Source organism: Corvus kubaryi, unplaced genomic scaffold (assembly GCF_017639235.1).
Source record: "Corvus kubaryi isolate FWS band 111438036 unplaced genomic scaffold, C.kubaryi_AGA036_p1.0 37398, whole genome shotgun sequence".
NCBI lineage: Eukaryota > Metazoa > Chordata > Aves > Passeriformes > Corvidae > Corvus > Corvus kubaryi.
The window spans coordinates 50,447,231-50,463,054 of NW_024581137.1; the positions used below are offsets into that span (position 1 = coordinate 50,447,231).

The following is a 15,824-nucleotide window of genomic DNA, read 5'->3' on the forward strand; positions in this document are numbered from 1 at the left end:
AAGCAAAAAAAAATGCAAGAAAAGTAAGCTGCACCCAAAATGCATAAATTCAGCCTGGAAAAAAAGCCCTCAGAAATGGGCTGGACATTAGGGGTCACAAAACTAGTGTCTTGGCTGTGGCTGGCCACAGACAGTCCTGTGTATCCACGGATTGGGGAGTGTCTGGAGCAGAGAGCTCCATCAGTGGCCTGTCACTACACTGAAGCCACCCAAAAAAGTCCACTAGATGTGATGACTCATGGGCCACTGTACCCTTTTTCCCAAAAGGCAGGGTGAGGGAGCTGAGCACATGGCCCTGGACAGGATTTCTGTCCTGTGCAGAGCATATCATCACATTCCACCTCACCTGGATTGTCCTGCTCAAGGGAAAGTTCAAGGGAAAGGAGAGATAAATACCCAAGCTGGCTACAGGGCTGATGGGAGAAGAATTAAGCCAACATGAGTTCAGAGGGGACGGATGTTGGATATCACAGCTGGAAGGATGGTGGAGATGTGTGATGGACCACATGAACACGAGAAAGCGTGTTGAAGCTGCGAGAGGTAAACACAGTCCAGAGGCAAGGCAGGCACACGCAGCACAGACCAATGAATACAATGGAAATAAGACCCAGTGTTTGCAAAAACTGGTATGAAAGATGAGGTAGTCCCGTCACACTCATGCTGTTTTGCAGATGACCCTTTCCTTTGCTGCAGAAACTGTAACAGTACCAGTGCTGCAAAGCAGAGAAATCAACTACCATAACACACAAAAAACTCCGCAAAACCACACATTGAAAAACAAACAGATCCCAAAAAGTCAGCAAAAGATGTTCAACAGGGAAAATAAGGGGGGCAGGGGGAAAAGAGTGGGAATAAAGGTGTGTACCACATTTGTCTCTTAAAGGCTTCTTAAAGTTTCATTAGTTCAATTACTTAAGTACTTTTAATAGAGCTGATGAAATATGGCATCATTTTATTTTCATCAAAAGTAGTGTGTCACATTCTGGAAGTTTTTCCCGGGATGTGCCCGGCATCAGCTGCTCAGGGAGGGGTGTGTGCTCTCAGCTAATGCATGTGCTCTTAGTTCATGGCTGGAAAATGCTTTGAAGATGAAAAAGGCACCATGTACGCAACACAGGACAGAGCAGGAATCCCCACTTTGTGTGTGCCCCACATCACCACTTCCAAACACAACGGGCTGCGTTGTCTTTACCTTGTAATCATACACGGGGAGATGCTTCTGAGAGCATGAGGAAAAGGAGGCAAGGTATGTTTAAAAAGTCATTTCACAGTGCAGTGCAGCACCCGAGGCCCTGCAGCAGAGGACAACTCCAGGATGTGCCTCACATCATCTGCCTGAGCACCCGACGGGCTGTGCTTGGGTGTTAGTAGAGGACACTCCTTCCCAAGTGGTTAAATGCCCATCCCCACCTGAATGCTCCTGCTTTTGTACCCTGGAGTCCCCCACACTTCCAAAGGCACAAGCAAACGCCACAAAAACACGAGTGATGGCAAGACAAGGATTCCTGCATTTAGTCTCTGCCTGCCTGCATCACACCAGTGTAAAACCCTGGGTGTGTGGTTCTCCTTGCACTAGGAGAGGGCTGGCAGGACAGCTTTTTTCCCCTCACATGGGGTACCAACACTTCAGCTACAAGAGGAGGGCAAGGAAAAGCTCAGGGAATGCCAAATGCAGAATTGATATCATTACCCACAAGAGGCTACAGGATTTTATACACTATACAAACAGCACTGAAGCATGTATCAGGCTGATAATACCAGGTCTATGAAGGTAAGCCTGTAAAGTGTCAAGACTAAGAAAAAAAAGCACATAACCAGTCAAGAGAGTTCACTTCCTAACAAATTACAGTGCACCAGAAATAAGAGATCCCTCCTCTCCCATGGAAACACAAAGTGCACAAAGACTTCTTTTTCATGTGTGAAGTCTTGCTTAATGTATGTTTGAAATTTATATTTGCAAATAGATGCAGGAATGGAAAACATGCTGAGGCCATTTTTGAAGCTCTGGGTGTGTTTGTGCATACAGAGACATCCCAATCAGGCACACTCACACAACTCCTCAGTACTGGGCTCAGGGAACGGGCACGCCTTTGGAATCATAGAACACTGCAGCTGGAAGGAACCTTTAAAGCTCATCTGGCCCAACCCTCCTGTAATGAGCAGGGACATCTAGGACAACTAGATCAGGTTGCTCAGGGCCCCATCCAACCTGACCTTGAATGTTTCCAGGGATGAGGCACCTACCAACTCCCTGGGCAACCTGTGCCAGTGTTTCACCACCCTCACTGTCAACCTTTCATCGTTGTATTGAAGTCAACCCTCCTTCAGTTTAAAACCCTTACCCCTACAGGCCCTACTAAAAGGTCTGTCTCTATCTTTCTTATTAGCTCCCTTTAAGTATTTGAAAGGATTAAATCCATCTTGATCATGCAACAGAGTCTTTCACTCTTCTATCTCCCCAAAGCAGAGACAAATTTTAGTTCAACAAATGGACCCCAAAAAATTGTCCAAACATTTCCCCCTTATGAGTTGTGGGAGAGCAGGATGGCACTACAAATTAGTTAAATGGTGTAACATCAAGTCAGCTGTGATTTAAGTACTGAATTGACTCCAGTGTTATGCATGGCATGAGCTGTCAGATCTTCCTCTGATCATCCACCTTTAGCACACCTGGCACAGTAAAACCAAAGTGTGATTTGCATGAACTATTCTCTCCTGCTCTACATATTTGAAACATTCGAGCCAGACTATACCACTGCAAATAGAAAACTTGAATAGAATTTACTCTGGGAAAAGTGAGCCACAAAGGACATCTCCACCAAAAAGTGCTTAAATTCTGCTAGAGCTTTGTCAGCTGTGATGTTTGCCCTAGAAATGGCTTTTAGGAAGACAGCTGGTATTGGGGATGGGGGGTGGGTGTGGAATACCTGAGTTCCGAGCACGAATATCCACCCAAGAAGCACCTTCCAGGAGTGCTCAGGCTTTAAACAGATCTCAGTTCCCCCAACGCCTCCTTCTTGCCCTCCCCTGCGCCTCCACACCAGCACACCCACATGAGAGCCTGGGCAGCCGTGCTGTGACTCCAAGCAGGGACTGACCTGGGTTAAAAATAACTCTTTTTGCCAGCTTATTTTTAACCCAGCTCGGGGCCTGGAGCCAGCTCATCGTGCAGCCACCCCAGCTGGGGCAGAGAAGGGGCAAATTACGGAGGGCAGCTGGAATCAGCATCCAGGTTACGGTGTTAAGCAAAAGATCTTATTCTACTAATGCAAATAATAATTAAAAACCTTGCAGTTATTTCACTTGCAGAACCAGTTTGGAGAAGCTATGTTTCTAAGGGTTAGTTCTGAAAATTATGGCATTACTAGTAACATTTAAAAACAGTAATTAAGATTTGGTTTTCTGGTGCACCAGGTTCTCCGAAATGAACAGAAGCTTCCGGGGAAGAAAAAAAATCAAACACGAGCTGTAGCATCCTAAAAAACTGTATTGGGGCTAAAAGCTGCCTTCTGCTCCAAGCAAGAAGGGCTGGAAAATGACTTCTCATAGCGAAGCGGTGCTGCGTGGAAGTGGAAAACAGGGATCCTTGGAGTTGTAGCAAACCAGTAGAGGGCAATATTGCCTGTCGCGAGGTATCGCTAGCGGAGCAGCCGCTGCCGGCCCGGGCTGGGGCGGTAACACGGCGATTTTACGCGGCTCTCGCCAACTTGGACTAAGTGCGGGCTTAGGGGAGCCACCAGCTACCCCAAAGAGTCTGTGCGTGCTCCTGGGAATAAAAACACCGGCAGAGACATTCCAGGTGAGCTGGAACAGGTAAGTCACGGAGCACTTCACACCAAAGCAGTCCTGCACGGGCTAGCATTATTATTTAGTGTTACATCTAAGTAATATCCGTGTATGTCCAGGAATTTAACTGAAATCCTACCAGGAATCAGCAGTAATTAATGGCAAGACGGTAATGACAGAACTATGCCGAGCAAACCAGGGTAAACATCCTGAGGATGTGGAGCCGCTGATTTGCATTTACCAGCTCATTTCCCGCACGGCAGCCCTACTGCTGCCTGCTGTATTCCTACACACCTAGAATTTACATACATAGAATCGGGGGGTTCCCCTGTATTAGGAAATAAAAAGCAGGTGCACCAGTTTGTTCAGTCCAAAGGAACACTTCCCCGAAGGCCACAGACACAACAGAGCCCCTGGTCCCGTAACCAGCATCGGGAGATGCACCTGGTGAGGGACATCTGGCTGTATCTAATGACACGACAGCTCCGGGCTAAGCTTCTGCCACCCAGTTATTCAAAGACGGCTTGCAGGAAGCTTCCTCCATTCAAATCTTCCTTGGAGGATGGTCTGCAAAGTGTCTTTCTGATACTTCAAGACTAAAATTAAGGGGCAGTGTAAACTCAGAGCAGGGCATCATATTGCTGCTTCACCTGGAAGTCCAAGGTTCACCTAAGGCGTTCCCTGATGCACACTGACAACACAAAGAGTGCAGAAAGCGGGAAAAAAGCTTTTCTTGATTTTTTCCCCCCTCTTATTACAAGGGTTTGGAATTTACTCTGTGACTATGGAGGGCACTGGAGTTTCTGATGACTCAACTACATCTGCTGCTGCCACGGAGAGTTGAACTGCGGCGCAAGGAGCAATCAAAAGTGAAAGAAAAAAATCCCCATTTAAATACATTTATCTGGAATTGATTGCACTATGATCTTTGTAACCTGTTGATAAGATTTTTTCTACTGATAAACTTTTCAATTGTTACAGCACCTCTGGTGTTAATATTTACCTTAGCAGAAGTTCCCAGAGTTCTTCCTAGTGTGAAGTCCAACAGTTGCTGGGAAATCTTACACTTTACAGGAACCAGTTCAATCTGAGAACTCATCTAACAGATCTGTCTACAGGCCCAGATTACCCCGGGCTGGAAAAATCCCAGAGGTTAACTAAATCTTTCGTTTCTTGTCATGAAAGCTTCATATCTAATGTATTACAGCACAGAGAAAACATCAGGAGACCAAGTGACTCTACTAATAAATACAGAAGTCGTCTAATTTGGGGGACCACACCTTAAAAGTTGTTTTCAGAAAGTTGCGAAATCATCAGTTTCTTTTAATTCCTGTTGGAAATGATGGATGCTCATTATAAAACACCCAGCCCAGGGTATTTTCCAAAACCACGTGCACGTACACACCCCTCACCTCTCCTGAAACTGTAGACAACATGCTCAGCCAAGAAAATACTCCCTCACCATTACTAGAGGCTATGTTGAGCAAGTTCTTCTGATTAATTGTTCTTAAACTTGTTTCTAAATGCCAGGAAACACTAACACTGTGACGCTTAAGAGCAGGAGTTACAAAACCCTCTTTCAGAAAGCCTGTGCTCTCTTGGGTTTGTCAGACTCAATAGAAACCAAAATTTGCATCAAGTCCTCTTTGGAAAACATCTCTGAGTTTGACAGTGACAGCCCTTAAAAATCTCTCTTTCTATTTGATGTGATGCTTACAAGAAAAAGCAGCCATTTTAAAATCCTCTGATTAAAAAGATGCACATAGTTTTGAAAGCTGAAGGAGCCTGAAATCACTCAGAAACTATCCAGGGAATGCCGGAGCAGCTGCCCCATCTGCACTGTGGCTTTTGTAAACTGTAAAGGGAGTTTATTTCAACAGTGACGTTTATCAGCCAAAGCACAGGACAAACAATGAGGTTTTGAGTCAGCTCATACAGATCAGTGTCTTTCACCAATTATTGGCAATAATTCCTTCCAGAGCAAATGCACTTGGTGTTATGGAGAACACAAGGTGATTCAGGGTTTCCTGGTGTCTGTCTGAGACTCCTGTCCTACAAAATTCAAGGAAATATTTATCCAAAGTGGTGCCTGGAGTGCCCAGCTGGGTAGAAACTGAAGATGCCAGCAGCTCCCAATCCATGCCCTGGAGAAACCTGCTCCCATGTCCCACCCCCTCCTCTCCCCATCTCACGTCCTGCACTGGCTCTGACAGCTCAGCTCTGTCAGCACCAATGGCACTGCACTCGGTGTGTGTTATGTCTCCCTGCTTCAACCCAAAAACTCATATTAAGTTTGTAATTAGGGGATCTGGGGTGGGCTTTCCCAGGCCAGGGCCAGAACTACTGTCTCGCCTGCCATGCAAGCCAGGCATTTCCTGCGGGGGGGGGGCGCGGCCCCACAAAAATCCAGAAGTGGCAGGACACAGCAGGGGAGGTAGTGGCAAAGTCCTGGGAAGTGATGGAAAAAACAAGGCTGTGGGATTTGGGAAAAAGGACAGACTGATGGAACACTCCTTGCAGTGTTATTTCTGTCCCTGGAGAGGCACGCCCAGTGTCCGGGAAAGGGCAGGGCTCAATCCTTTCTGCTCAATGCACAGAGCAACCCTCTGCCCTTCTGGCTCCTTTTATTTTTGCCCTCGTATTCATCTGCTCCAGTGCCAGCTCACTCTGTTCCTGCCCAGCTGTACCCCTGCAGCGCAGACCAGAGCAGGGAAAGCCCCATGCTGGGTTTGCTCACCCTCCTTGCCCTGCAGCAGCTCTCTTAGAAAGTTCAAATTTTTGATTTTCAATTTTTTTTAGGTGGATTTTACCTACCACCCCCATCCACGCCCAAGAACCCCATTATATCCTGCGTTCAGCCCAGCATTTATCAACATGAATCCTGCATTCCCAGCACATCACAAGCAACTCAAGGCATCATTTCGCCACAAAGATCCCCCAGTCTGGAACAAATTGGTAAAATAAAGTGAGTTTTCAACACACACTAACCATAATGGCACTGCTTTGAAGGGAAATGTGATCATGCTGTTCCCCATGGCAGCTATCAGGGATCAATGGCCACGGCCACTCCTGGTGGACCAGATCAAGCTCTGGAGCCTGGCCTAGAGAGAGGGAGCTGCTGGGAGAGCCTGGAGTTACCTCCTCCCTGCCAAAACTTCCTCATCAGAACCTCTTAAAGTCCAATGAATGGTCCTACATTATATGTGAAGCAAGAGAGAAGGCACAGGCTGAGCACATCCAGGTTTCTGCAGCTATTTTCCTTCTGTTAAAGCACACCAGGGCATCCATATGGATTATGCCAGTTGCTCTTATCTTAAAGATCTGGGATGTTGGAAATGCAAATGGCAGGAGGTAACATGAATCCTCACGTTTCCAGCAAGCAGAGAGATGACCCAATTTGCATGCTGCAGCTCAAAGTGAATTTTATTTTTAAAAGACTTTATCTAGCAAGGGCCTTTTATTCATTTCTGCATGAATTTTAAAAGGAAGCAAAGAATGAGGAATGAGCTTCACAGCTTGACATATATAAATACAAATTAGCAAGATTTCAAGCTCAAAGTTTGACCAAATGGATTTGATTTTTAAACAGCAATCAAGATTACTTGAAAGATGATATTTTCTACACTTTCAGGGTCACGTCAGAGGTCTACCTCAGTTTCCTGCAAGTCTCATTGCACAGCTCTACATTGAAGTGACCACACCCCCCCTAACAATCTGTACCAGGGGCTCTTACTCTTGGAGCTTCTCTCTCCAACACACCTCACACAACATGTAGCTGAGATGGAGCTCAGAGCACTGTACCCATCTCTGTCTCTTGGATGGCTCCTCTTCCTCCCAAAATGGTATCACTGACATCAAATTACTTGATTTGGTTTGATACTTACAAGGGCAGGTCGTGATAGGACAAGGGGGAATGGCTTTAAAACATTGAAAGGGGGCAGGTTTAGATTAAATATTTGGAAGAAATCTTTACTGTGGGGGTGGTGAGGCCCTGGCACAGATTGGCCAGAGAAGCTGTGGCTGCCCCATCCCTGGAAGTATTCAAGGCCAGGTTGGATGGGGCTTGAAGCAACCCAGTCTAGTTGAAGGTGTCCCTGCTCATGGCTGGGGCATTGGAACTGGCTGAACTTTAAGGTCCCTTCCAACTCAAATTGTCCTTGAAACAAAGCGGGGTTTTTCATCTCAACTATATTTCAACCTCAGACAGAAATCTCCGTGGGTTTCATCTCTACCATGAAGAAGCCTCTCAGCCCAAGTTTCACTTTGAAATTGTATTTGAAGTGCAAACCAAAATCCTGAGGAAAAAAAAAAGGAACCAGCCCTTATAATGAAACTTAATACTCACTACTAGAGGAAAACAAAGAAATAAAAATTCCACAGTGCAACTACATGCAGCCCTGCCAGATCCTCCAGACACGAGGTGCCTCCCATCAGTGTTTCCTCTCTTCTTGTACCTGAGCAGAGCCCCATGGACTTTCACACCTCTCACAGTTGTTCTCCAGAACCTCCCAGTGCCAGTCACTGCTCTCAAAGACAAAACTTTGCTTCTTGCCTTCAGCCCTTCTAGGAGTTACCACCACCAGGTCAAGCAAAATTGGCTTCTAATTAAAAAGCTCTTCAGACAGCAAAAGCAGAGGAAAAGTGCTCTTCTACTTTTGCAACAAATGGCTCTTTATAACTTTTAAAAACTGAGGAGTTAAAGTATCAAGATGTCATCTTATATTCCCATTAGTGGCCCTCACTAACAGAGCATCTCCAGAACAGTTCTGAGCAAGCCCTAATTTGCAAATTATACAGCTGTGTTACATATTTTTCCATTGATTATTAGCTTTAAACCAGTCTTCAAAACCTTAATGCACAGCAAACCCAGATTACCGTAAAAGAAAAAAAGATACCTCAAGAAAAAGCCATGCAGTTAAATTTAAAAAGAAAAGAATCTCATGAGTGACTTCAGAAAAATGTGATGAATGACTTCCCCAGCTGTTTTGTCAACACTTCCATAGTAATTTGGCAAAAGCACAAAATCACTAAGTTTATACTTTCATCAAATGGCTATTAGTGCTGTTGAAATCTCACAGACATGAGCCAGTAAGTGCAAGCTCCATGTTTCACATTGCACTGTCCATGCTCAGTTTGCACAGTCTCATCATTTCAGGTTAATCATTTGAAAAATATTCTCCCTTCTACCCTGAGGCTTAAATATGACACTAAGGCTCTGACATTAAGGGTTTCACAAATTAATTACAAAAAAAAAGAAGAGATACCTGCCCTCTCCAATTATACCCCCCAACATGCAATTTATTCCTCATCCATCTATCCCTCTGTTACTAAGACTACAGCAAGCAAATCCCATCTTCCAGTGTGTGCACAGATCCCTGATTTACAGAGCTCCAGAGACCATCATCTTTTAAATGACCCTGAAAACATCACATGCTCACAGTGACATCTCTTCTGATGGCTCAGTAGGTTTCAAAGTGTTTCGTGAACCTTCACCACAAAACCCAATCCTGTTTCTGACATATTCCAAATGACAGGAGCACTACACCATTAGCTGCTATTCAGTTTTTGACACTAAAATGACAAGCCTGAATCTTTAAAAAATAGTGTTTCAAGTTGACATTCGGTGCTAATTTTGACTAAATACTATATTTAATTTAAATACTATATTTAATTATGAAACCTGTACAGTTGGTCTTAGAGGAGACAGAACTCCCAAGCTGCACCACTTTTTGTTGTTTGGCATCTCCAATCCATCAGAGAACTCTCCAAGTTTCCAAACGTTCTTTCTTTCCCACCCATAGTCAAGATCTGTGCCTTAAAACCCACCACAGTTTAGAAATGCAACAATTTTTCAAATCCTATCAATAACAGTACTTATAAATGCAAATGTATGCACACATATACATGCATGTATTTAAACAGCAGAAATTGTTCCATGTATGCTGCTCCAATTGAACTTCTGACCCAAAGAGCCAATGAAGAGAGCACAGAAATGAACATTTTCTCAATTGAAAAAACCCCGAACACCAAACCAGGAACATGACTACCATCCAACACTAACAATACTTACAATTCTCTTTTGTGCCTGGGAACAGTATCATCAGTCAGTTTATACACTCCTTCTGCAGAGATCCAGTGGGAGCAGGGAAGATTTTACCAAGAGAGCTTTGTGAGTTTTGGAAAGAGAAGGAGAGTTTGAATAGTGACATTAGGACCTCTTGGTGCACCCAGGAAGGCCATGTATCTCCCAGGAAGGCCACCCCAGAGTTGCCCACGCTGGGAGCGATGGCTGCTCCCATCCTGTGTTGCTGCAGTGGCATCATCCCACCTTCTCCTCTTTCACCTTTGAGATCCATGGGATGAAGCACCAAGGACAGTAACAACCATTTCCAACCACAATCTCTGGGGCCAAAGCAAAAAAGGGGGGACCAGTATTTAAGAACTACCATAAGAGGCAGAGAAGCTGGAGTGCTCTGCATTCCAGAAGGGTGGAAAGAACTGGAATGCCCACTGGCTCTCTGTGGAGAGGTGGATGTGCCCTGGGGAGGGCTATACCCACCAAAACTTCACAACTGAACAACTCGACACCTGAAGTTGCCATAATCAGCTTGTGCTCAAAATCAGCCGGCATAAGGATGTACCCTCATCTCCTGTGATTCTGCAATGGCAGTGAAAGCTTTTCCAAATGTTTAAGAGACTAGTTGTCAGTGGACTCACTATATTATGGTATAAATATTTTAAAAAGCTATAAAAACAAATCATCAAAACTGCAGAGGTTTGAGCTCTGTAACTACAATTTTGTACTACTGGCAGCCCAAAGTGCAGCATCCAGCAGAGCTACTCCACCTCCTCCTTGAACACCAGCAAACTCAGAATCTTCTCAGAAACATTTGCCAAGAGTTTTAGTAAGTGTGAAGGTGTCAAACTTCATTTACACAAAAGCATTTCTCCTCAGCCTTGGGAATCATTGTTGCTCCCTTTGCAGGGTTGGAATTGTCCTGCAGCCAGCACTGTGCCAGAGAAAGGAAACCTGGAACAGATGCACAACAGGTAAGACTGATGTTCACCTACATTTGTTATCATGCAAGTCGGTGACTGACAGAAATAGTCCCAACTTCGCACATTTGAGAACATTTCATCACTTTCCAATTAAAATTCTGACCTTGCTTGAACTGTTGTATCTCTACAATCTCCTTTTACAGTAATATTTAAAAATACTAAATAAAAGAATCATGAACTGCTTTTCTAAGGAAAAAGTTGCTTAGTCAAGACTGAACAGTGGACTGGAAGCAGAATGGGAGCCAAAAGGGCAGTAACAATCACCTCCCAGGAGATGGAATCTGTTTGCAGAAGCCTTCAAAGCACAGAATTCAGCTGAGAAGATAAATCAATAAATAAAACCATGCTGTTGTATCAGCAATAAATAGACACTGATGACAGTTCAGCTAGGACCTCAGAGTGTCCACCTCTAGCCCAGTTTCAACTGAAAATCTGGAGGACCTGTATTTTAAGGAAAGATTAGCCAGAATTGTCACGAAAACTGAAAACCCAAGAGGCTTTGACCTCTGTTAACAATCTATCATCTAACCTACATGAAAGCTGCACTCTAAGCTGATAGCTTGGCTCTGTGCCACTTACAGGCCCAAACTCAACACCAGAGACACCGACAATTTGGGTAATTTTGCTACCACACCCAGAAAACACAACAGCGAGCTGAATCTAGAGGCCAGCTTGAACCAAGGGTTGGCTTTTGGTGTCAGGAGGAGCTGGGAGGCGCAAGGCAAAACTACCCCCTGCAAAGAGCTCTCATAAAAGAACTTTCCACTATTGGAAACTATTCTGTCCAGGGCAACAAGCACCTCCTCTGCAACAGAGCAGCACGGGCATGCACTTGGCTTCGTGATTTATTCCAAGAAAAGGGTTACCAGGGATGTAGTCATCATCTTCTATAAACATTTCGGGAGCAAAGCACACATGTGCAAAGCAAGTGCTAGAGGAGAGGGAGGAGTGGAAACCACGTAAGAGTAATCAATTAATCTTATGTTCTCAATTTGGTTCATCAAGAAAAGCAGGGAGGTTTAAACACCTGTGTCTTCTCAGAAAAATGTTTTATTTCCCCGAGTTGAACTTCTTGTGTTTAGGAGTGATTACAAGAAGCATCTTCTCAATTAGTCACTGCATTAGAAAGCCACTTAAAAGTCACTTTCTGTTCTATGACACTTTTCAAGACAGAGTTATAGCTATTAATAAATTATTAACGGCTACAAAACTGCTATGAGAAGGCCTCAGGACAAATTACTCTACTTTCTTTTAGCCTTTAACTAAAAGGACCTTCTTCCAATTCTTTCAGGCTAATACTTTCAATATAGATCAAAAGTAGGGCAATAGCAATGTTTCAAAAGTACTTTTGAAACTAGACACCCCCCCCTTACAATAGATCCTGCAATTTATATAGTCTATAGTAGTAACTGACATTGATCTATAACATCTCTATAATATGAATATGCATAGTAAAGTACACATCATTTTCTTTTTACTTAACAGTGGTAAAACCAATCATCTACTTGTCATTTTCCACCTGCTTCTCAAAAGAAAACAGTGTTTTGTCTATGGATGCCTGGCAATGTCTCTGCCAGTGATGTAAGAGGGGACTTGAGTTGTACAGCAAACAAAACTGCATTTTCCGCCTCTGAAATAGGTTCCACACAGAATGCAACTCAAATCTTTGAAGGTCCTTAGAAAATATGGATAAAATTGACAGAATTGTTTTGCTTTGACAAGTTCCAGCTCTGGTACACTTAAAACTAGTTAGTTTTGAAGCAGTTTACTGCTAACGAAGAGTCGCCACATACAAGGTGTACACTGGCTACACACTTTGCAAACTACAGAAATATTTCTGTCCCAGCCTTCTTTTAGGCCAGAAAAGGGCAGAGCAGTACAGCATGTACACTTGTTTGCTTTTCCATTAACAAGATTCCTTGTGTCACTACAGCTGGCTCTGTCCATGCTGGTGACTGGCCTTACTGTTACTACTTGCTCAGAAAGGAGACTGCACAAAGGCTATTTTTGGGGCTGAATACTTTAGATCTCAAAAAATGGTTAATTTGACCATTGAAGACTAATGTTCTGGAGCTCCAGCACTCTTCAAGCAGGATACCCTTCCCAGACAATTTGGAAGGACCCTAAGAGATACCATGATTTTACCACACAACAGCTTACATTTCAGTTTTATTATAGTGTTTGTTGCTTGTATGACCCACAACTGATTATTTTTCTCTTAAAAATAAACCTAACAAACACAGTTCTGGGTATAAACAAAACCCAAAAAACCTGAGTGTTTTTCCACACACTTAAGCCCTGTAGGGCACTTCTCTGGCTATTCCCTGTAGAACTATTTATCTGACATAATGCAGTCTTAGGCATTCGGTACACTACCAAGGGGTGATTCCATTAACAAAAAGCCAGCTCTTTTCATCTTAAGTCACTTAAAATTCAAAATACATGTATTGCTATCCACATGAGGTTTAACACACACCAAAAATAACAAACTTTAGATGATTAAGACATTGTCCACATTCAACAAAATGAACAGTTCACTCCAGAATGTGAATCCTTGCTTTATCATTACACTGATTAACAAGAGACCTTCTAGTCTTCCCCTCAGGAGTTGGAATTAGGCTGCCTCAAGGTGTGCAGTCAGTAGTTGATGAGAAGACAGGACATACACAAGGGCTCACTGTAATGCAAATTCCAAATCTAATTCCCTGGCACAGTCATCACGAACCTTGCCCTGGTTCCTCCTCCTCCTCCTCACTTAACATCCAATTCATTCATTACAATAAAGCAACTTACCTGAACAGATCCAGAATGTCTTGTCCCACATGAAGTCCACTCTTGGCACCTACACATCCCAAACTGGATGCTTTAGGGCAATAGTCATCAGGCTGCCCCAGATGGATGTGGTGTTGGCTCCTCTCTTCCCAGCTCCCCTGCTTCCTCGGCACCTCCCGAGAGGCAAAGCAGCCCCCACAACACAAAAGTATCCCCCAGTCTCAAAACCACAGTAAGGGAATATGACCTGTGCATTAATGTCAACACATCAGGAGGGAAGAAGCCAAGATACAGACCATGGAGGAAGGCCTGAAGGAACACTGTGCTCTATGGTGCATCTTGCTCTACACCCCAGGCTCCCAGAGCTTCCACTACTTCTCTGTAAAGCCCAAACACTCCCTTCTCACTAGGAGGTATTTTTCAGAAAGCTAATTTTTAAGACACTGAAAGCCACAGAAACTGCTCTTGGCAGCTTCTTCCAACAGTTAATCATCCATGTGTTAAAAATGTATGTTTATCTTCTCATTTTAATTTGTCTAGCCTGATACAAATATTTATACTCTTCTTCCATACAAGGTGACCTTTGATATGCACAGTTTTTTCAAACTGGTGTACACATTTTTTAGAATCAAAGTGGAACTTGGCACACCATCCTCAGGCTGTAGAAGCACCTCCCTTGCTTGTGCTGGAAGGGAAACAGCCTCCAGAGCAGCCCTGAGCCTGGGCAGCCAGGGAACAGGCAGGGTGAGGAGGAGACACAGACAAACACCCACCACTTCTGCATTCACTGTGATAACTCGTGATCATGTTTTCCTGATGAGGAAAGCAAAAGCCAAATGAGGAGAAAAAGTCCTTGAAATTTATGTCAACAGCACAAACCAAGCTGCATTGTTTTCCTGCTTCTTCCTTACTGGTTTCAAGGACCTTAAGATTTGCTGTTCTTCTCAGGACTAAACCATCCAATCCCAGAAAAGACAGAAGTAGCACTAGAAGTGTTTAATAAAAGAAACATTTTGGTGGTTGTCCTAACTCTCAAGGTGAATATCCCTGAGCAGAAAATCTTCCACCTCTTTTGCAGTTACTCAGGAGCTCAGTCAAAATCTGAGGGCAGGATGCTTGTGAACCCTACTCCTGCTTGCAGGCAATACCAGATACACCCAAAACAGCTCTAAGTGAATTTCTAGCTATCTACTGCTCTCCTGGACACCCAGCTCCCACTTTGTGTAGAACAGATGAATAATGTCCTTTCATTATTGAAGTGCAGTACATTTGGTGATAAAGACCTGACCGTATTTCCATAGGCACCCAGCAGTAAGAAATGTATACACTGAGATTAGCAGAGTAATTCTCAGGGGTGTCTGAGTGACTAATTAACAGGAGATGGCCAATTAAGTCAAAGCACCAAAGTGCCTTCTGATGAGAGGCAGTGTTATTGCAGAAAGCCTGGCCAAACTCCTCAGAAGACAGAAGGCCTAGTCCTCTGACTCTGGCTAAGAAAAGCTGCAGGAAAGGCCAAGCCTTGGCCATATACGTTTTCTCCATTTTCCTTCAGAAATACTTTCACAGAGAAGTTCAAAACAATTTTTTAAATATCCACAGTCTAGCTCCTGCTGGAAGGAGAATGACAGAGACTGATACTACAGAATGCTCTTTCACAAAAGCAAAGCACGGTACTTCTGTTGCAGAGTATGACAAATATCACAACAGGATGACAAATTCAGATTTCGTTTCTGTAGAGGGTAAAAGACAGCCTCCAACTTCATGTCTAGGAAAAAAACTTTGCCAGAGGTGGCTATGGTGACAGTTATGCAAATGTGTGATAAATGAGCAAGTTAATCTTACTCTATATATCCATTACAAAGATTTAACACAGACTTGACGTATTTCTGGAGGGAAACCGAAAGATGGATGAGGCTGCCCAGCTTCTCTACCAGATGTCTCAAAGCCTCTGCAGCCTCATGACTTTTTTCATTATTGGGAGGTAAACTCCCCTCCTGCACCACAATTCAGTCAAGCTTGTGACTGCAACCAAGACAGAAGATTCCAGAACTACTGCTTTGCATTTTCAGCTGGTTTAGTAACACCTCCAAGCAACTCCATTACAGACACAGCCAAATAATTCTCTTTTCTGGCCATCAGGAATGTGTGTTCCACAACATGAATTCTACGATCAGTCACTCGGGCTGGATTCCTCTCCCATTCTAGTA

At 43.9% G+C, this 15,824-nt stretch overlaps 1 protein-coding gene and 1 long non-coding RNA gene across 6 annotated transcripts in view; one reads left to right on the forward strand and one right to left on the reverse strand.

Moving 5' to 3' along the window:
• DNAJB6 (DnaJ heat shock protein family (Hsp40) member B6) overlaps positions 1 to 15,824 on the reverse strand; it is a 126,272-nt gene that overhangs the window by 77,209 nt on the left and 33,239 nt on the right. The gene's annotated exons all lie outside the window — the stretch shown is intronic.
• Positions 3,643 to 6,773, forward strand: LOC121671968. The gene is made up of 2 exons (XR_006018689.1): positions 3,643 to 3,813; positions 6,586 to 6,773. It is a non-coding gene; the product is annotated as an uncharacterized LOC121671968 (long non-coding RNA).